Source organism: Diabrotica undecimpunctata, chromosome 6 (genome assembly GCF_040954645.1).
Source record: "Diabrotica undecimpunctata isolate CICGRU chromosome 6, icDiaUnde3, whole genome shotgun sequence".
In the NCBI taxonomy this organism is placed as follows: domain Eukaryota; kingdom Metazoa; phylum Arthropoda; class Insecta; order Coleoptera; family Chrysomelidae; genus Diabrotica; species Diabrotica undecimpunctata.
Genome location: NC_092808.1, coordinates 109,610,469 through 109,634,728, shown reverse-complemented (window position 1 = coordinate 109,634,728; position 24,260 = coordinate 109,610,469). Strand labels below are relative to the sequence as shown.

At 32.0% G+C, this 24,260-nt stretch overlaps 1 protein-coding gene and 1 long non-coding RNA gene across 2 annotated transcripts in view; both read left to right on the top strand.

The window, feature by feature from the left end:
• The window catches only part of Scgdelta (sarcoglycan delta), a 295,638-nt gene that overhangs the window by 127,122 nt on the left and 144,256 nt on the right, over positions 1-24,260 (top strand). The window lies entirely within an intron of this gene.
• LOC140442782 (uncharacterized) lies at positions 9,018-10,035 on the top strand. The gene is made up of 2 exons (XR_011951142.1): positions 9,018-9,442; positions 9,704-10,035. It is a non-coding gene; the product is annotated as an uncharacterized lncRNA (long non-coding RNA).

Here is a 24,260-nt window from a genome sequence, read left to right as displayed (position 1 = left end):
CTGCCAAACGACACTGTCAATATTACAACATATACAATAGATACATACCGTAAACTGATAAGACATTTACGAGAAGGAGAAATCGTTCACCACACTTACCAAATAAAAGAAGAACATGCCTAAAGAGTGGTAATAAGACATATTCATCACCCTATATCCACAACAGATATAACAAAGGAACTAGAAAAAGCCGGCCATAAAGTTCACAACAAAACTAACATTCGACACAGACAAACAAAGGAACCCTTATCTTTATTTTTCATAGACCTTGAACCCAACACTAACAACAAAGACATATTCAACCTAGAATTATTATGTTACACCACAATAGCCGTCGAGGCACCAAATAAGAAAAACTCAGTCATCCAATGCATACGATGTCAAGCATACGGCCATAGTAAAACATATCGCACTAAGCCGCATTATTGCGTCAAATGTGGAGGACATGATACAAAAGATTGTAAAAAAGCTAGAAGCACTCTAGCTTAGTGTGCACTATGCAAACAAGATCTTCCTGTTAACTATAAGGGATGTGTAGTCTATAGGGAACTAGTAGAAAAGAGGCATATGCAGAAAAGAGGAAATCAACAGCCTCAAAGAACAACATTCAACAGCCCACATGTACGTACTGAAACAAATCAGCGAAACACAACTTTACAAAACCGTCAAAGAACATATGCAAAGTCATTAACGAAAAAAATTCTTAAACATACTTAGAGTTGCCACATGGAACACTACTGGCCTGCAAAACTATAAGCAGGAAATAATTACTTTCTTAAACCTGAATAAAATTGATATTCCGCTTATTTCAGAAACCCTGTAGCATTTCTAAAATTTCTCAGTATATATTGAAATCCCGTCTTATTTGCAAGAGCAACGAAGAATATTTTTAGTGTATTTTATTTCCTTTTCGTACGTATTAAAATACCGAATTCATTCAATTCATGTTAGCGTCACCGAGGTCGAAAATAAACTATTTTAGAGTTTGTTTATTATTTCACAGATGGGTATTTCCTTGATTTGTTTATCACTTTCACTTCTGTTTGTGATTAGTGCGCCATCGCGAGGAGCCAACAAGTTTTCCGTACTTAATTACGTACTTAATTACGAAGTAGACACTTTTTTTAGGGTTATTTATATTTCGGGAGTATGAAACAATACTATAATAAAAAAAAAACAAAACTACTCCGATCGGAGTCAGTGGCACTGACGGCCAGTTTTGGTGTAATGTCGGCGAATGTGGCCAGCCGACTCCGATCGGAGTAGTCACTTAAATACACTAGCGTAAACGTTTTTATTAAAAACAATATTTTAGTTTTAATATTTAATTTTTATATTAAAATAAACACTAAACATCAAAAAATAAAATCATTTTACTTACAACGAAAAACACGAAAACAGAAGAAAAGAAATCCAAAAGTATCAATAAACATGGAACTAATAATGAAATTTTTATAAACTACAAAGAATCATGATATTTATCAAAACACTGAGGGCATAAACCCGGTTTGTCAATACATTCATTGCACTGGAATATAGTTTATTTTCTGCCTTTTCCATCTTTAGTGCACTGACGACACTGCTTTCGTTTTACCCTAAGTGTGTTCCCTTTGTTGTGAGTGAATTCAGTTATCTTCATAATAGAATGTTTTGGTCCTGCACGTCTAGGAGGCCTGGGAGCAATTACAACTCTTGATTTATTGGGAAGAAGAGCATTGATGATAGAAATCCGAAAATCATACAATGTCATTTTTTGATTTCCATAATTGATATTGTATAACTTCAAAGCATTTTGCGCGAACAGCTGTACGACGTGTATAAATAACTTTTTGTACCACCTAATGGTCTTTCTTTCACAAGGATAATACGCAAGAAGCTGATCTTGGTGGTCAATGCCTGCCATATTTTTGTTGTATTCAATTATTGACAACGGTTTTTGTTTTTCAACTCCTCTTCTGTTGGTAGTTATTTGAAGTTCATTGTCATATTGTGTAGTGATGTACATGACTTCCCGTTTGTCCTTCCATTTGCCTATATGCACACCTTGTCTGAATGCGAACACATTTTCTCCCACGTTGATTTTCTTTTTTGACAATTCTGGTGGATTTTATTTTAGGTTGGACCTAAAGGTACCTGTACAATATGTTTTTCTATCAAGAAGTTGTTTTGCCAAGGAAAAGCTATTGTAGAAGTTATCGTTGTACAGAGCATGACCGTTATCCAATATATCCTCCGTAAGTTCCAAAACTACCTTTGATGCATGTCCGGTACCACTGAGTTCAGCATCATTCGCCCCTGTGTATACATGGAACCGCAGAACAGTCCCATTCGGCTCTGTCAACATAAATATAGCTTGATCCCATACTTGTGCCACTTGTTTTTTTTGTATTGGCGGAATCCTAAGCGTCCTCTCCATAATACCATGCTTTCGTCTAGGGAAAGCTGTTTCCCGGGACAATAAATGTTTTTAATTTTATTATTGAAATAATCAATGACATATCTGATCCGCTTCAGAACATCTCTGTTAGGTTTATTCGTATCTTCATTTTTGGAGTAGAAATGTAAACACCTCAAAATCAAGAGGAAGCGATTTCTACTCATTTGGTCTCGAAAGAAAGGAAAGTTCAACAGTCTATCGGTAGTTTTCCAATAATCTTGTAATCGCGATAATGGGACCATTCCCATAGCAAATAGAAGTCCAATGAATGTTTTAAATTCGTCAACGGTTAAATCTTTCCATGCGGTAATGCGAGCTTTTTCCAACGAATTTTCACATAAGACGTTAACAGCATTTTAATTCGTTTCTTGAATAATAAAATTCATAAAATTCTCGTCCAACAGTAAAAAGAAGAAATCAATTGGGTTGTTTCCCGGTTTTGCTACTAACAATTCCTGCTTTTTTGTGAAATCGAAAGTTTTCATTTCATTTGGACTTTGAGAATTGCTTGCCCAACCGGTATTTGGACCTAAAGTGGGTACAGTTATTTGGGCAAGGTTAGTACCTTGTAAGTTGTTATCTGGTGGCTGCTGTGCCTGCTCGACTTCTTCATCGTCGTCACTATCAGATACTAAACCTTCAGATGGTTCATATTCTGATTCACTTGATAAGAAAAGTTCATAATCACTTGTATTCACTGCATATTCAAGTTCTTCTTGAGTTAACGGTTTTGTGTTCCTTGCACGCCACTGAGAGTACTCGCGTTTGCTTCGCGATGGCCCAGCCTCGTCTTCTCCACTCATTTTCGTAATACAAAAAGTGTAAAACTCCTACAAACAACACTTGTAATACCACGATTTTAGGCAGGTATTACAGAACATCACAATGTTGAAATCAAAAACCAAGCCGATAAATTACGTCTTGGAATACCTTTCAGCTATGCCAGACCGAGAGACATGCATTAACAATCGAAGCCAATAATCTACTGACGCGTCGTAAAGCCACGTAAAGTGAAGTGATGACCGGGTAAACCGAAAAGCTGACGACGTAGCAATACTAGCTATAAATGAAGATCCCATATAAGCCTCACAAATCCTGCAACATAATCTTAACATACTTAATGATTGCTATACGAAATGAAGAATAAAGTAAATAAAACAAAATCAACTCAAATAACATTTACCAACCGTCACAACATGCTGTGCAAAGCCAACGTCGCTGAATATTATTTAAAGATTCCCGTCTAAAGTGCTAAGATCGATAGCGGATGCACCACGGTACAATAATACGGTAATACGTAAGCAATCAAACACTTCACTATGGCTCAAAGATTCTCTTTATCAGAGAAGAAATTCATCAAACCACGGAGTCACAAAATGAACGTACCATTCACCATGAAAATAAGCTAGTAAGAGAATTATTTAACAATGGTTTAGCCACAAGAAGACTAGATAGAACCTGGCCTTGAGACCTACTTTAAAACTACACCAAGTTAGAACAAGGTGAGAGACATCATTTGATGTCTTTTCTTCACGTCCAAAACCTGTTACACATTTACTTAATACTCTGTAATGATGTAGATTGTAAATAAACATAATTATAAAAAAAATTAAAGTAAAGAGAAAAAGGAATAAGACTTTCTTACAAGTAATTTATTCTACCAAGGATGACAGGTTTTGCATACTACAGTTTGCTAAGAATCCTCGGGTCAACCGTAGATTAGTTTGCCTTTGATTTGAGAATGCATAGAGCAGTGACTAGTGACTTTAGTATGGAGCCAATACGAAATTATTACTTGTAAATAGAAAAAAGTTCGATTTCGAATTGCAGGTCGTTCTTTTCCAATAATCTCCCATGTTAGTATTTGAATATGACCAACATGTAACATTAATGCTATAAATTTACGTAACTCTTTGGGTGGTAAATATTCTCAGTTATTTATTGTAGATTCCTGTTGCCATCTCCTCTATAAAAAGGTACATACTACACATTCATCGGTTTTGTCATAAACTTGTTGTAAAAATTAATCAGTTAGTAAAAGTATAAAATAGTTTAAGGGTATATCACTAGGCAAAGGCACGAGTAACACTTAATTTTTTGTGGAGGCAATATTCTCCATCGGTATTGGGTTATTTTCCCATTCAAAAGTTACTATGTTATTGTCAAGTGCCTCTACTACATCATAGAAAAAAATGTAATCTAGAAATAAACCAAAGACAGAGAACAATCCTAACCTTTTTAAAATCCTAAAAAATAGCGATAATTGCTTTACCTACATATATCTAATATATTTGTTTAAGGAAGAAATAAACAAAATACCCAAAATCACCAAAACATATAACTCTAACCCAATTATTATTTGCGGAAAATTATAACATTTATTAAGTTTAAGACAATCATGACGACATATCATTTAGATTATAAGTTATGAAGTCTTCTCTCAGCAGGATACAATTATTTCTTGTAGTACAAGCAAAAAATCACAGTCATCACGTAAATTAATTTAGATCATTATAGTTTTTTGAGTACATAGGAGAATAATTGCGATTGGCTCTTTCTAAGAATAGCGGGAAGTTATTACGGAAGTTATACCTATACATATTAAAAGTTATTATATATACTTATTAAAAAAAATAATTATTTACTTCTGAAACTTCTTTCTTTATATTATAAATAATAGTTTTAAAATAATATTTAAAAAAAAACTATTAAATAATAACTTCATCGCGAGAGTTTTCCCAGACTAAACACCAAACTTGTACAATATAGGCAACATCTTATCTTTATTTAATGGGCGGATGAATACTTCAAGAGCTATTATAGTTTGTGTTACAAGCATTTCGAGTTATAAGGGATGTCAGAGACACCCCCAATTGAATTTATCGACATCTTTCTCGCTAAGAAATCCATCCCTACATTGATCGTCGCCGTTGGGATCAGGATGCGAACGAGGATGTGAGGACATGTGTGTGTGTGTGTGAGTGATCAACTAAATTCGTTGCTGTCGATAGGCTCAACAGAAGCGTCTACTCAAGATGATCATGATTATTATAGAAAAACGGATAATTTTATTTGTCTCAATTTTGTTTTGACATCTTATTTTTATTTAGTCCAGTCAATCGTTTATTTTTTTATTATCGTAATAAAGTTTAGCAATGCGTTGTTTTGGCTTTTTTCCTATATACCTTTAAGATCAACATTAAATTTTCCATAAACTTCTACGATCTTGTTATTATATATATATATATATATATATATATATATATATATATATATATATATATATATATATATATATATATATATTATTTATCGTCATATAGGCGTCAACACGACACGTCAGAATACATCAGATATGCCATGCATATATTTGTGTTGTAAAACATTGGTTATACTGATATTTTCATGTTTTTAAACTAGCCAAATAGTACTTATAATATAATGGAGCACCTACAAGAAGACATGGATTGGTTAGATGAAGAAGAGGAAATGGTAGCTGTTACTGCGGCATTGTTTGTGCTACGATATAAATCCAGAGAGTACTGGGAATACTATTTGAAATAACGTAATAGATATTTCTATGACACCTGTTAATGCATAACACCTGTTAAATGTGTTCTTAGATTTACGTAACATATTTGTTATTACAATCCAAAAATAAAAAATCCGAGTAATATACATTGTCCGCTCTGTTTTCATGAAATCTTAATACTTTGTTCGTATTTTGGGAGTAAGTACTATTTTTAAAGATATAAAATGTATCGCTACTTTAGTTGAAAAATAACTTTTCAAACTAGGCCGTACACCACTGAGTAGAAAAGTCGTAAATGTTTACTACCCGATTTATGCCAAAGACACCATCTTGACGCGATATTAGTTTCATATTGAAGGATAAAATCAAAATCGTTAGAAGTTTTTAATGTATTTTTAATGTAAAACACATTAAAACACATTTGGAAAAAAAACTTTTTTTTTATTAAATTTAATGAATATCTTCAGCCAGAATCAGAAAAAAAATCTATAAAATTACACGTTTATAATATACTTTAAGGCATTATTTATTTTACTGAATTTCACATCATGTAATATACTTCCCATCGTAACTAGCTTAATACTAATATCCATATAATAGTTCTTTAATAAGCAAAAGAAAATAAAATCATCTTCCTAACGTTTTTGTCTAGTTAAAACTTTTTGTACAGAAAAATACAATATACCTTAAAAAAATTCTTCTTACTATGATCTCTTCTAACGTAGGTTGGCGATTACTTCTCCAAACGCTTCCCTATCTTTTGCAACGTAAAATATCTGTTCAACACTGAGGTTAGTCCAATCTCAGATATTACTTAGTCAAGATTTCTTTCCAAGACTTTTCTTCCTTGCATGTGACCCATATACGATCCTTTTCTTATTTTAATGATGTTCATAATCTTTCTACCATGTCCAATTTGTATTAATACTTCTTTGTTTGAGATTTTTGCTGTCCAATAAATTTTTAGAATACGTCTATATAGCCACATTTCGAATGCCTCTAATCTTTTTACAGATTGGGCTTTCAGAGTCCAAGCTTCTACTCCATATAGCAGTTGCGACCATACATAACAATGATAAACTCACATATTTTTTAAATTCTTTTCGAGCTATTTCAATTCTGACGTTTATCTGCTATTCTCGATCTAAATGTGAGTTTATCATTGCTCCGAGGTATTTACACTTGTCGACCCTCTCAAACGGTTTACCGTCCAATGTCAGATGTATGTTGTCAACAGTGCTTTTTAAGATCACCATGTATTTGGTTATATCTATATTCATTGTTAGTCCCATCTTTTTGCTTTTTCTGTTAATGATTTCTGTAAGAATTTGTAAATCTTCTATATTTTCTGCCACCATTGCGGTATCGTCTGCAAATCTCATGTTATTAATAATGCTTTTCACTTTCAGTTCTTTCCCATAGTAGCTCCTGAAATATTAGGTGAGAGTACACAATAAATAATTGTGGCGACAGCCCACATCCCTGTCTGACTCCTCTTTTAATTTCTACTTGGTTTGTCTCACTATCTTTTACTCTCACGACCGCTGTTTGATTGTAGTATATATTTTTGATAAAGATCTACGAATAATTACAAATCTATACTGGCATCAAGTGGCAAGAATAAAGTTTGAACAAGAACTGTCGGATGAAATAAATATAAAAAGAGGAGTGAGACAAGGCTGTATATTGTCGCGTTTACTTTTTCACTTATATTCGGAGGAAATATTTAAGGAAGCCTTAATGGAAACAACCGAAGGTATTATTGTGAATGGAGTAACCGTCAACAATATTAGATATGCCGACGATACCTTAGTGCATGCTAATTGCGGTGAAGACCTTCAAAATCTAATGAACAAAATAAAACAGACTTGTAATCAGTATGGATTAAAACTCAACGTAAAGAAAACTAAATATATGATAGTTAGCAAACAAAATTATATACAGGATGACGGTATAAAAGTCGGAGATGCCATACTGGACAGAGTAGAGAAACTCGTGTATCTCGGCAGTAATATCAATGAGAGCTGGGATCCAACCGCAGAAATTAAAAGCCGAATAGAACAAGCCCGAGCTGCCTTTGTAAAAATGAGAAACGTACTTTGCAGTCACGATCTTAGCATTGACCTTAGAGTTCGAATGACATCTTGTTACATCTTTTCTGTCCTGCTGTATGGAGTGGAAGCGTGGACTCTAACTGAGGCTATCCTTAAACGCTTGACAGCCTTTGAGATGTGGGTATACAGACGACTACTGAAAATAAGCTGGGTCGATAGAGTTAGAAATGAGGAGGTCCTTAGACGGCTGAACCAAACAACACAACTGGTCAATATAATAAAGAAACGCCAGCTGGAATACTTAGGTCACATTATGAGACACCCTGAAAAATATGATCTTTTACATCTGATCATTCAGGGAAAGATCCAAGGTAATCGTGGTCCTGGTAGAAGAAGAACATCATGGCTGAAAAATCTAAGGCAATGGTATGGAAAATCCACTACATCGTTATTTAGAGCTGCTGCCAATAAAGTCACGATAGCGAAAATGGTAGCCAACATGATATCCAACGATCGATAACGGTCATGGAACTAGAAGAAGAAGAATATATTTTTGATTAAATTCTTGGGATTAAAATATTCTTGGGATCTAGGTGTATATGTTATAAGGTATGTATGAGCTCACCATGCTGAAGTCTGTCAAAGGCTTTTTGAAAATCTAGGTTTTTGAATATTTAAATGAATACGTTTTTATTATATTTCCTGTATTTTTGTAATAGTACCGTTATTGCGCACAATGCCTCTCTTGTTTCCATTCCACCTCTAAATCCAATATGTGTGTTTTCTAATTGTTCTTTATATTTTTTATATATACGCTGTTGAATAACTTTGAGTAGTATTTTTAAAGTATAACTCATAAGGCGAATTAATCGGTATTCATCGTAAGATTTAGGATTATTTTTTTGGGTAAGGTAAATATTTTGTATAATATGTATACTAAAACTAAACAGCGTTATCGGTGGTAGTTTGGAATTTGTAGTGGTAAGTTGTAACGTTATAAACGTCACATCTCTATTAATTTATATTTTAATAATTATTTCATTTTAATTTCTTTATTAATTTATTAATTTCTATATCTTCAGTTTAATTTTTACTATTTTTTTGTTTATAAAAATAGTTGGCGCCCCTGTTTTTCTCTTCTTCCTCTGTCTTTATTTTCTCTCTTTCTGTCCCATAGAATAAATATTTGCCCTCTCACTTTTGTTCGGCAGACTATTCTGTTCTGTGTTGACTGACAAGCTAGTTTCATGATATCTATACCAACATTCTATGACATCTGTGCTAACTTCATTCAGTCTCCCACTTTCTGTCAAAACAACTTTTCTGTAGTGGGATTATTTTTTGCCTCTTTTTGAAATTTATAAAAGAAGGCAAAAATTATTATAAGACTCATTTTTATGGTCTACAACTTCTCTTGGGGTAAGTACTTTCATTGTGATATTTATTCTATAATCCTGACCACATTTCCAATATTTGTAACCTTATTTTCTTTCGAAAGCACATTTTCTTTTGATATATGCATTAGGACTCTTTAACAGAATTTAACTAAGTAGTAACATTCATATTTCATTTTATCCTTGCCATATGCTATTTGTTTAAGTGTAATTTTGTAAGATGGCAAGGAAGTTAAACCTTTCTTTTTGATGTGTTTCTAATGCATGTTGTTTCTTATCCTTTTAGTTTATTGGAGATATCAAAACTTTAACTGGATATTTTATTGGGTTTGTTGGACACATCAAAACTTTATTGGAGATATAAAACTTATTGGTTTACTGGACAATTTATTTGGTCTATTGGTTTTATTGGCATATTTGGAGTTCAATAATTGGTCCGGACATACAGCCACGTGTGACTGCAGCTCTCCAGAAGCCACAACTTCTAATTGGAGGATCCAACAGCTAGAACACACAAGCCGCCCATCGAAGCAATAAGTAACACTTATAACTGTTAAGCTTTGGCAGGGTTAATTATTGTTTTTTTTTATTGATTTAAATAAATATGATTGGTTAAAATTTGTCTTATTTGCTATCAGCTGAGAACTCAGGTTCAATCCCTAGTTTAAGACAAGACGAACTCACCCTTGAGATACTGAGCTAGGCAAGGTATAGACGATAAGCTCCCATGGTTGATTGAGATATTATTTTTACAATAGTATTTCAATTCTCTTTGGTAGTCTTATCGTTACAAAGTGGTATAATATGTTATACCACAGAATACACCAACCCAACATTACTGTCTATTCAGTTTATATATCGAAATAAATATTATTTAATAATAAATAATAATAACGTGCAACGTACATTTATTTATGTTTTGATAACATCCGATTTATAATAGTATACATATTATACAAGATAGATTTTTTCTACTGGAATTTCATCAGCACCTGACGCTTTACCATTTTTTGAGTTTTTATTTGCCTGTTTCACCTCTTATATTAGAATTTGTAAATTTTCGTCAGTTGGTTGTGTTTCATTTATTTCTTTCCTATTATCTGTAAATATGTTCTTGATGTATTTCTCCCAAATTTGTTGTTTTGTTTTCTTCTGAAAATTGGAGATCTCCATTGAAGTTTCTTACAACTTGTGGTATTTCTCTTCCGTATATTACCCGTAATTTCTTTTAGTTTCTTATCTAGGTTATGTGTGTTGTGTTTCATATTAATATATTTATTTTTTTCCAATTTTCACCTATCCAGTGGTCTTCACCTTCCTTGATTTGCGTTTCTACTAGTTTCTTCATTTGCTTGTATTTTTGTTTATTTGTATTTCTGTATTTTAGTTTTTCTTCTATAAGCTTTATAATATCTAGTGTTATCCCTTTTATTTTGGCACTTGGTTTTTTTCTACCCACAAACGTTTCGCCAGCGTTAAGTACTGCCACCTTCATTTCGTTCCAGGCACTATTAATATCTTTTTATTCTGTGCATGCTGGTACAATTGCTTTATTTATTTGTTGTTAACATTTTTTAGCACCAAGCTTTGACAAATCTAGTCTTAATTTTACTTTTTTTCGATTGTTTTCTTAATTTATGGCAAAAATTAAATTGTGGTGGGAGTCTGCATCAGCACTAGGATGATTAAGATTAAGATTTAAGACACTTTTGTCAATAAGTTAATTACTTAATAGTAAAAAAATTTAAAGTAGAATTTATATAAGTTAAAAAAACAGAGAGATTTAGAATACCATCTACAGCAGTATAGCATACACCTTTTACTTTACCACGAAAGCTTCACAATACTAATTCAAATTAGAATAACAGCTAAAAATAATGTAAAATGTGTCAAGGGAAGCAAGCGTTGTTGCGTTCTGCACATACGATGACCTCAATATAACAGATGGGTCATCAGAAAGAGAGAGAAGATATTCTGTTCAATCCAGAACTCGCTGGTTTCCTCCTTTCGGATTGAGTATGTAAATTAATAGAAAAATAAAAGCCAAAGGACTATATAAACTCTATTTGAAATAAATTAAAGGCAAAGACAAATATACATACGTTAAAATATAATAAAACTATAAAGAGCCACAAATTATTGCGACGTAACAAATATGTTACAATCAATATTTATTTGTAGCCAAAAATAAATTTACATAAGTACATTTACATAAAGTGTACAGGCGACAATCACTCAAAAGACTAAAATCTCAGAACTGGTAAAATAAAAACATCGATACACATAAATAATCGGTGGTAAAATGAATCAGCCTTGTTAATAAAGACACACAAAATGCAATCCAAAACAATTGAATGAAATATATAATAACGTAGTACAAATATTAATAAACTCAAAAATATACTCGGTAATTCAAAAGTATACTCGGTAATAAAATACACATTAAATTAATAATAAAATTAATGCAATTAATAAACTCATAACGTAAAAGCTGTGATATACATACAAAACAAAATAATGAAATTATTACAATATAAAAAATATACAAATCTACGTAAAGGTAATAAAATGTTCTCAATAAAGTTCAATCGCGATCGCGGCACAACTGATAAAAAGTTCCAAGCAAATATGACATCTATATACCAACTAAACGTACTTGATATATGCAGCAATGTAATTTTGGCAACAAATAGTATAAGGTGTACTTTACCCCATGAAATGATAGCACCACTGCTATCGCAAAATCGTCTTCAGCGACGCACAGAAACCACACAAAATTAATAATGCACATTCCACACTAGCGTCTTTGTTGGTCACAGGACCGATTCCGAGTCCCAGGTACTCTTAACCCAAACGCCCATACATAATGTGTGTGGTTTGAGAGATAAAACTCGACTCTGATTTTGTAGATGCGTCGCTTATATCAAATACACATCTCTGTTATTTTGCAGATGGCTCGTCTTGTAAATTAGTAGTTTTTAACACAGATGCACCCTTGTTCATGGAATCTTGATATACGGGGAGAATCAAAACTAACACAAAAAGTCTTAATATTTAATAAATGTTTATACACAGTTGCGAAACTGCAACAAACGTAACGGTGTATAAAATTGTGTTTAAATATTATTTTATATGTAATGGTCTGAAGCTGTTTTCATGTAAGTAGGCCACAATTTGAAAATACCATGGACCGATCACATTTCGAACAAAATGGTTTTGCACAGAATGGGAAGAGAGAGAGAGAGAGAGAGAGAACTTTGACTACCATTAAAAGGAGAAAGTCAGCATAGTTGGGGCACAAACTTAGAAATGAAAACTACAAGTTGTTGCAGCAGATTGTGAAGCGTAAAATCGAAGGCAAAAATTGGTCCCGGTAGACAATAAATATTCTGGCTGAAAAACATTCGCGACTGGACCGGGTTGAACACGCAGACGCTTTTAAAAAAGCAGCAGATAGAGATGAATTTGCAATTGATATAACCAACCTTCATTAGTGGAGTCGGCACTACAAGACTAAGAAGAAGGCCGCAATTTAAGTTTAAAATAAGTTTATTTTTAAACATATTATCTTTAATAAGTCTCGCCCTACATTTTAAAAATTAAAAAATAATTAATACTTACTAAAAAACTTAATAGTAAACTTTAGAACAATATGTAAGATTCTAGTGTTTGTATTTTGAAAATTCACTATTCAGTGCAAAACAGTACAGTTTCCTCGATATCCCTGTGCTTCTACTAATGTAACTAATGTAACCCATAATAGCCATACTGAAGATAACTCAACAGAAAAAGCTGTTTTACACGATACTGAAAATGAAGATTCATGCAGAGTAGCCGCTGGTCCTCTAAAACATGTTACAGTTCAAATTGTCGATTCTCCAACTACCTTTAGATGTTTACGTTTAGAACCATAATACTTATGTACTGTAGTGGCAAACAAGCAAGCAATTTAATTGAAGCCAGTCTGATAGACTTGTTTACGTAAATTACGTTCGAGTGTAATAATAAAATTCACTGGAGAGAGGTGTATAAATTCGTGTATAAACAGGAACCACTCCACCGCTCTCCAATGCTCCAGACCATCCATTTCCCCCTTATAGCACTCTGATGCGCAATAGGGGCACAACTATCAGCCAAATGATCTTCATGTGGGAATCCTGGGTAATAAAACTCCAACATGGTTCCCTAACTGATTCAAATTCAGACTAGCATTAAGCGTTTTATTTTTGTTATGCTATAGATACTGTAGTGGTTCCAGAATACAAAGCCTTTGTGGTTGTAATTCTGTACAATCAGCTAGGGTTTTATCTCACAAAATAATATTTAACTTAAACATGCCACAAGAAAATTAAATTTTGAAAAATATTTCTTGGATGTTTTTTACACTTTATGTCCAACATTATTATCATATTCTACCAATATTTTCGACATTCCCTCGGAGAAATCACTCTTGTGTGGTAATGATATATAGTATTTGTTATAACCTATCACAACTTAATAAATTGAGTTGTTGTGCTGTAGTAGCAGTACATCAATTAAAAAATATATTAGAGCAGCATTTACCTGCTCCTTTGCTACAAGAATTCTATAGAAGACAAAAAATCAAATATAATAAAGTTTTTTTCCAAATTAGAAATAACAATATCAAAAAATTTAACAAAATAAAAGTAGATCAATTTTCAAAAATAACATTCCAAGAAAAATGGTTCAAAAATCTAACTTACATCACTTTTCCTTATAATGTCAAAAAACTTTTGTCTTTGGGTCCAAAATTTTGCCTATTCCCTAGTGCTAGAGATTTTAAAATGTCTTCTCTTCTCTCAGATATTGAGTTTCTTATTTCTGGTCTAGAAACCCAAGAGAAGGACATCTTGAGATCTCAAAGCACTAATGTTATCACTAACTTTCTACACAAAACAAGTAAAGAATGACACTTTTTGAACACAATATACAATGAGTGCAAACAATTTTTAAAATCACATCCAGAAATTTACATTGTTAGAAGTGACAAGGGAAATGTAACAGTGGCAATGTATAAGAATGATTACATTGAAAAAAGCAATAGTTTACTAAATGACACAAAAAGTTACATCAAACTTAAGAACAGTCTAGTGTGCACCCTCCAACAAAAGGCGAACAAGCTGGTTTCGGATTTAGCTTCTTCCAAATCCATAACAACAGAAGTTGCAAAATCTTTAAAAATTTACAATGCAGTTGCACCCAGGTTTTATACACTTCCTAAAGTTCACAAACCCACTCTTTTAATGAGGCCTATTGTCTCTTCCATTGATGCTCCTAATTGTAAACTTGCTAAACACCTTACAGATATCCTCACAATTTTCTACAACGAATCCAATGAATTCTATATTAGAGATTCTTTCACTTTCACATTTAGTAACTTCATTAATAATGTTAAAGTTCCGAATAATTATATACTAATTAGTTTAGATGTTGTGTCACTATTTACAAACCTACCACTAGATGCTATTCTCAACAGCATCAAAAATAACTGGAACAGCATCTCTCTGCATACCAAGATCAGTTTAGATGATTTCATAAAAATTTTAACATTTATTTTTGACTCTAACATCTTTTTGTTTAATGGTAATTTTTTTTAAACAAATTTTTCGCACTCCAATGGGCAGCAAAATATCCCCCATACTATGTAACTTTGTATTGGATGAACTTATAAGAACATATAAGGAAAAGATACCTTTTCACATACCTTTTATCAAACGATATGTAGATGATTTGATCTTATCGGTCCCTGAAAACAAAGTAACTGATGTTCTAAACACTTTTAACGCCCAGTGTGAACACTTAAAGTTTACGGTTGAGAGAGAAGCTGATAATATGATTCCGTTTTTAGACATGCTTATGCATCGTGGCAGTGATGGCATGCTAAGGACGGAGTGGTATCGTAAATCTTGTTTTAGTAACCGTTTCATAAACTTTTATTCTCAACATCCATCTAAGATGAAAACAAATTTGGTTTTGGCCCTTAAAACTAGGGTTATCAACTTATCACACATCGAGTTCAGGGACAAGGGACTAAAAAAGTTGAGATCTATACTACAAGAGAACTCCTATCCTACAGGGCTTTTGAAAAAACTCATTTTTGGTTCTCCTTTTCCTTTGCAATTTTCTGACAACCAAAATTTTCATAATAATGAGGTGAATGAGGTCCGACAACTGACACAGACATTGACACAGAACACATCAGAGCTACCACAATCTAAAATAACGTATGGTTGCCTGCCCTATATTCCAGTTCTCACACCTAAGCTATTGAACATTTTCAAAAATGTTAGTGGCTTAAAAATTGCAACTAAAAATGTGAAAACGGTATCGAAGTTGTACACAAAGACAAAGGATCCTTTCACAATACAGGAGTCATGGAATGTTGTTTATTCTATACCGTGTGCCAATTGTAAAAACGTGTATATCGGAGAATCATCTCGTAATTTTCACAATAGAATAATATCACATCGCAGCGACATAAAAACCAAAAAGATAAACGCATCTGTGCTCACAGAACATGCATTAACTTTAAAACATGAATTTAATTTCGAAGATTCCTGTATTTTGCCAAAGGAAAAAAACCATTCAAAACGTGTTTTCTTGGAAATGTGTTTCATAAAATCTAATACGTCTTGTATAAATAAAAAGTCAAACATAGATAAATTGAGCAATATTTATTGTTACTTACTGACAAAACATCAAAAATAAAATAAAGATTTACTTTTACATATACACACCATAACATGCATAATCCACCTGCATACAAAACATGTTACATACTATCAAGACAGGTTTAATATACTACTTCCATTAATATTAAAGCAAGAACTCCTAATTACCTTTTAATCACACTATTTTTGTTTTTTTTTCTGTTCTGTATGGATCAGTCAAAACACACCATTAAAAGATGTCACTAACAAAATTTTAACTTTCCAACTAAATTTTAAAATGTATTTTGTCCATTATTTTACATGTTATATTTTATATGTGTGTTTTTAATGTTGAGTGTCGTAGCTTTATACATATAATCTCAAAGACTAGTAAGTTGTAATGACAATTTGGGATATGTTGTAAATACTTACACTTTCTTCTAATTACAGTGTCTTGAAGAAGATATAAAAGAATTCCGAAAGCTCGACCAAAAGTCAAAAGAGTGTTTCTATAACATCCCGGCCAAACCTACTGAATGCAGCCCTAATAAACTGTGTTGTTTGTATATATATATATATATATATATATATATATATATATATATATATATATATATATATATATATACATATATATATATATATATATATATATATAAATATATATATATATATATATATATATATATATATATATGTATGTATATACATAGAAATGCGTATATTTATGGCGATCCTTACTTAGGAAACGTGATAATAGTTTGCAATTAATATTGCCTGTAACAAATACCTTTACTCCTCAAGTACTTCTCCTAAGTGGCCATTAAACATTCTCGAACAGTTTAACACAATATAGATACATTTATTGTGCTGTTGGGGAATTAGAGAAGTTTGCCCAAAGTTTGTAAAATATGAGTGGAATCTATTAGTATCTATATTTAGATTTTTCTGTTGTGTTTAAAAACAAGGAATTTTAAATAAATATAGGTAATTAAATAAAATGAAAAAAAAAACTGTACCTCTCGTACTAATCTAATCGTATTTTTTGTGTAATTATATCATTATTTGTTCGTTTTCTACTCTGTCTCGCAGAGTATCTACTAATATTATTACTCTATGTTTAACCCTTAACACGTTGCGTGCGGATGTCTGATCCTAAGACTTATGCTCTGGCCTGAAACTTATTTTTCAATAAAACTTCTAAAAAATAATTAATAAATGTTTATTAGTAATTATTATTACTAAATTATATTGAAATACTGAAAATTTTTTGCATGGCTTACATGTATGCCACCAGGTATACGATAAAGGTACTTGCACCAGGAACGAATGGCGCACGTGTATGTCGCAGGGCGAAGATTTAAAATATATGTTCTTATACTCGTATACATACAAAAAAGGCTAATATATTATAAGTAAAATATTTTTAGGTCTTGTGAAAATTTGCAAAACATATCCCAACACATAAGCCTGGTTTTCCTGACACATAAGGCAATGGTATAATGATAGAACTCTTTTTTTATTTCGGGAGCATAATCGGCATCATTTTCGTAATGTCCGTCCTCTTTCATCTCTTTCTTGAATTCTGTTTGAGGGTTGGGAGCCCTTGAAAGTTGCCGATGTAGTGGTGGTATAAGTTTGTCGATTATTTCCATACGAAAATCATAAAAAGTAAAATTATTGTTCCCTGAATATTTTCTAAATAGGTAATATGAATTGTACAAAAGCATTTGCCAAATATGAATACCGATTTTTTTGTACCATCTCATAGTTTTACGGCTACAAGGGTAATAGGACATTAGTTGGTCGAAACGATCGATTCCACTCATATACCTAGGTATTATATTCTATAATGGGACGAGGCTTAACTAACAGTTTTCTTTTTTTGTTCTAGATTTCTTTCAACTCATTTTTAAATTCGGTAGACATATAATAGACAATTCTTTTGTCTTTCCATGCTCCTACCATTACGTCTTTTGAGTATCTTGCTATAGTTTCTCCTATCTTGAGAGATACCGAAACTACATCTTGTGGCAGATCTTTTCTATATTTTCGTATAGTACCTGTACAGTACGTATTATTTTAAAGCAAAATTTCTGCTAAATTTGTACTTTTATAAAAATTATGAAGAAAGAATGTCCCACGTTTAATTTTTTTGTCATTAGATGCATGACAACTTTTTCAGATGACCTGATCCTCCCAGTTTATCCAGTTGACCCATGTATATAACAATTTTTAAAGCTAAGCTATCAGGTTCAGCCAAAATATCAAACTTAACCCCATATTTGTGTCGCTTATTTTTTATGTATTGTCGGAACACAAGTCTGCCACGCCACAGAACCATGGACTCATCCAAAGAAAAGTTTTTTTTAGGGTAATAGATTTTATTCATTTTTTCGTTAAAATAATCAACAATGGGTCGAATTTTATATAGCCGATCATTTACAGGAATTTCTGTTGGGGGAGAGAAATGCAAGTACCTTAAGATGGCTAGAAAACGATCTCTACTCATATATTGTCCAAAACACAAACTAAATAATCTATGAGTTCTCCAATAATCTGGTAATCTTGAACACTTTATTGTTTCGGTGTGAAACAGCAAACCAATAAAACAACGCAATTCTTCAGCAGTCACAGGTTTCCATGAAGATATGCGAGTTTTTTGATAACCACTTTTTAATGTAAATTCGCTTTCCGCATATATATTAGTTTGATTAACTATAACTTGCACTAATTCATCATCAAACAGTAGGCAGAAGAAATCAAATGCATTTTTATGGTCAACCATGTCCACAAGAAAGTTCTGTGCTCTCGTAAATGGAATGGACTTCATGGAACATTGAGTTTCATTCCAGACTCTAACTTTATTTGTTATTTTAGGAGTAATGGTTTACTTGGTCATTGATAGGTGGTTCTGTTACCTCCTCAATATTAGCGATATGTGGTTCTACTACCTCCTCAATATTAGTGATATTATCATCTAAAAATAATAAGAGATACATTTTCGAAAATTAAAAAATCTTAATTTTTCATCGGGTTTTTTCGAGATTTCCGGCGGGGTGAAAAAAAGTAAGTTTTTACTGTGAATTTCAATTGTACTCAATTTTTCCAAGGTTTCCCATATTTCCCGGCCAGTAAAAACTATGTAGTTACTTATATTTCGACGAGCTACCTCAGATTAAAAAAAGAGGCTTCTAGCTACAATGGAAGACGAGATAATGTAAATTTTTCCTACGTGTTTCAATTTGAAGTTCCGATCTCGAAAAAAAAAAACGGAGCTGAAACAGTTATCCCCTCCACTTTCCTATGTCGTTCTTTCGAAAGTACCATCGTTTCGAAGGGCTGTATGTTGTGTTGTTCGTGCAAAATTGGACGAATTTTATAGCTATAAGTTTCAATATAAAGTTTAGATTTTTATTCAAAATTTGTACAAATTTTACTTCTTAATGTTTATAAACAATGGAGATATGATTTTAAAAAATATAGAAGTTATTACAATTGTTTATAAGTAAAAAACATACCCCTTTATCAAACGTTTATTTTGTAAATAATTTCGATGAAAACGCAATAAGCATTTCACATCTGAGATAGTTTAAGTCCTAAAGAATCCTATGAAATTTGCTAAATGTGTCTAGCGTCAATAATAGAGCAAGTTGAATACTTTAAATATTTAGCCTCAGGGATAAATAAATTAAATAACTTTTAAGCTATTTGACCGATCGGGAGGAAATTTCGCACAAATTTAAACGACGGTAATTCCTCGATGTTCAAACGTATTAATAACATTTTATTTTGTTAATAAAAAAACTAATAAAGTGCACTTAGTGTAAACTTAGTGCACAAAAAACTGCTTTAGTAAAATTACACAAAACGAATTTAGAAACAAACGTTGATAATAAAATTTCCTACGTATCCTTTCGTGAAATGTTTGTGTCAAATTTTAATATATCATTCGGATATCTACGAAAATATACTTGCAGCACGTGTGACTCCTTAAAAGCCGACATATCATCGATAAATACATTATTAAATTATTCTTCAGACCTTGAAACTAGGAAAATAGCAAATACTGATATGTAAACTAAGACACGTGAAAGGGGTCTACATATAAAAAAAGTGAGCGATTTTACAGTCTAAAAAGAAGTTACCGCAAACGTGCTTCAAAGTCGTCGACTATGGAAGCTATAACCATGGATTATCAAAAAAACTTACCATGTCCAAATTAAATAACTATGTCCAATTACAACCAACGATGTATACTATAAACGTCAACTAAACTTCATCAGTTTCAACATTCATATTCTGTTGAACTCAAAATCTGTATTTTATTCCTACGATGAATCTGTTGCTAAGAAAGGAGCTGACGATGTTTGTTCCATGCTGAATCACTTTCTTTATAATATTCTGCCCATGGAAGTAAAAGAACTAGCTATTTTTTGTAATTCCTGCGCAAGACAAAATAAAAATTTTACTGTCATTCGATTCTTGCATTACTTAAGGCCGATTAAAGCGTGCCGACAAAGGACACAAAATATTCACAATAAAATAGAAGTAGGAACATTAGGAAAACTTTATGAAGGCGCAATTCCTATTAAAAAATCCAAATGGAAAGATCTGCAAGATCTGACTGCGTTTCTCGAGAAACCAGAATCCAGGTTGTTTTGTTAACAATTAACAGTTGTCGAACAATCCGTAGAGAGCTAAGACGAATTTGTCGACGATCCGCCAAAAGACGTCTAATATAGGAGAAAAGTGGCACGCATCTGTCTGTATTATATTTTTTTCTACCTCATTTATTTTTAATATAAGCTTATTTTTACTGTTTTTAAATAAAAAATATATTATTTACCCAAACATATTATTTGTGATTATTTTTATTTAAATTTGACTTTATAAATATTAGTCTATAAATCTTAATTTTCAATTTTCTCGAAATCAGTCCAAATGGACTGTTGTCGTTCTTCCCCTGGACCCTTTATTTGTTTTTTAAAAAATAATTATGCCTTACTATTTATAAAATAAGGAATTTTCAACAATCGACCGAGTAGAACAGAACAACTTAGAACGAGATCCTACAGCATACACAAGGAATATTACGAAGAAACTAACAATACCATACACAAAAAGATTATCAGAAAAACTTAAGGGATAGGAAATAATTGATGGATTCGACGGTTACTTGATGAAAATTTCTTTTATGTAACAATAAAACACTGAAAACTTTGTTTTCAAAACTTCCACAAAATTCTAATTTTGTGGAAGTTTTGAAAACAAAGTTTTCAGATAGGAAATAAATTCAGCATTTCAACAACATTCAAAACAACAAACACTATTCTAGTGTTTGTAGATCTATTTTATCTAAAACTAAACCTAACAATAAAAAAGACGGAACAAAGAATTGTATTATTTATAAAATACCTTGTGAATGCGAACAGTTTTATTTAGGTGAAACATCAAGGTCGTTAAAATGTTAGATATAGATATCAGCATAGAGAATTTGTTTGATCCCAAATATGTAAATACACATCGGACATAGGGTTCAATAAAATGATTCAAGTATAGTCCTAAAAGAAACAGACGGTAAAAAGAGAATAATCAAAGAAGAGGCTCTAATTATGCTAAAGGTGACCAACTGTATCGCAAATTCCTTGTAAAAATGCAGTAGGATCTGGTTACTTATATTAAAAGAGGAAGTTATTAAAATGAAAATATCACCATTATTATGTCAGTAACATATCGAGGATACATCAGTAATGTTTTTTAAATAACAAACATATAAAATCAGAGTTTGGTGTTTATTGAGAGTAAACTAAATGTAAGACCAAATACTTACCATATCGGGATAGTATTATAAGGTTTTTATTCTGGTTTTGTTCTCATGATTTACTATGAAATCACTAAAAGCAGAATTTTACTGGTATCATGGCATGTGGTTGTCTTTTTAAAGACAAATCACAAGCTATAAATTTGTCTAGCCGATATTCTCAAGTTAAAGTTGATTTCATGTAATCGAATGAACTATCTTAGAATAAAGTCGTTCCAGGAACGCAACTCAGCAATATTGGCAATATAATTTTAACGGCATCTTCTTTAAAATGTATAATATACATGTCTGAATTGTCAATATAAATCAAATAAAATTAAATTATTGGAAGAATGTTTCACCAAGTAACAAAAAACAAAATTTGGTTAATTTATTAATGTTTGTATTTTGAGAACGATATTCAAAGTAGAAATTGAAACGCCAATAAATTTATATTAATCTTCAATTAGGGCTTCTTCCCCTTAAAACAGCATCTATAATTAGATTTACTATCAAATCATATTTTTTTACTGTTATTGATAATCTAATATTACTTTTGAATTTGACAGGACCGTCAGAAGTAAACAACACATATATGCTTTGTTAATACGGTATCAGGTGGATTTAGGAGCAAAAACAATAATGTATTGAATTATTTTAATATAATATAATTTGTTTAAAATATAAATAATTAATAAACAGTAAAATTACTTTATTCAGTTTAAAAAATATTATGGTAAAGTGGGGTATGTGTGGACGGAATATAAAAAGTTTTATTTTGAAGTTACTTATGAAGTTAGTTGATTTTCAAACCACTTTATTTTTGTTTGTAGATATGTATTAGTAATCTATTAATATGTTCTCTTCATAGAAGATGAAAAATGGATTGAGAGAAAAGAGTATTGACATTCTTCTTTTACATATAAGGGTCCACAGTTACCCGTTAATTTAGGGTAATTGTGAACCCTGACGGGGAGACTGTGGCCTGCTTGGTAAACTTCAATTTGTAGTTATTTTAATGAAAGATGTAACTGTGGTTTAAAATGAAAGCAACATTAAAAATGCAGAAAAGAAAATTTTTATTAAAAACCATGAAACAACAAACAGCTATATTATAGGCAATATTTTATTATAGGCAATATTTTTGAATTTCCTTAAATCCTCACAAAACGTAACGACGTTTTCATCTTTTTATTTTGGGTCCTTCAGTATTCCTAATATCTTATCATAAGCGAACAAGAGAGGCTCGTTTTCCTCACGAAATTTAAAGGCATTTCCCACACATCGTTATAAACATTTGATTATCACGACTGTTTTCACTGTATTAATTTGATATATTAGTCCAATTGAATCAGTAACTGCTCGTTTGTTTATTAGTACCACGATGTATTTTCCTGGTATTATATTATAGTCAGTGGGTTCTTGAACTTGAGGTTCGGCACCTTCTTCCATATTGTCATTTGGAGCTTCATATGAGTCATCACTCTCTGCATAAAAGACTTCTTCGGAATTTTCATCGTCACTACTTAATTTGATTGTTGAATGTATTCTTTGAAGCTTTTGTCATAGTTTTTGATAACTGTAAGTGTTCTAAATAGGTTTTAGTTGTGATTGATCACCTCAGCAACATCTATTCTTTTCCTCTTCCGTTGATGTAGCTTCGAAGAAGGTTTCACTGTTGCTAGCAGAATGTTCTCCCAAGATGAAATTTGAAGTTGATGCAATGCAATTCTGTCTTTCTGTAGTAGAGCTGCAAGAGGTTGTAGATGGGATCGTAGTTTGCTTACCCGTAGAACTTTGCTCGTCAGTGATAATGTCAGCAATGTTTTTCTCTTCATAATATCGTTTTAACTTTTAGGGATCAAACTTTTCTTTGTTAATGGAATCTCGATTTAGAGAGAAAATACCTGTTTTTCTAAAGCTATTCACCACAACAGGTTCTCGAATACTGCGCCAAGCTTTTCCCAAGAGGTTGAAAAACTCGCATTTTGTTAGCTGATTTCCTAAAATTTTGCGCTGCTAATCTGTTAATGTAATAGATTTTTATTGTTTTAAAAAGTAAAATCTAGTAAGTACCTAATTTTGTCATTACCTTGTGCATGTCCTGCCGCTGGTCTACCTTTCCAGGCATTCACTTTTAATCCGAGTGTCGATTTTGGTACGCCATGCTCCATTGCAGCATTCTTTAGTGAAGATTTTCCCGATTTCACTTCTCATAGCCAGTTCTAATGCTTCTATTGAATACCTACTTCCGAACGACGATTGATAGTCTTTTTAATTATATTTTCTTGGGATTTTTGCACCCAAAGAATAAGTTATAAAAAAACTAACCTAGAAACTTTTGGAACCACAGTTCCCCCTATATCGCC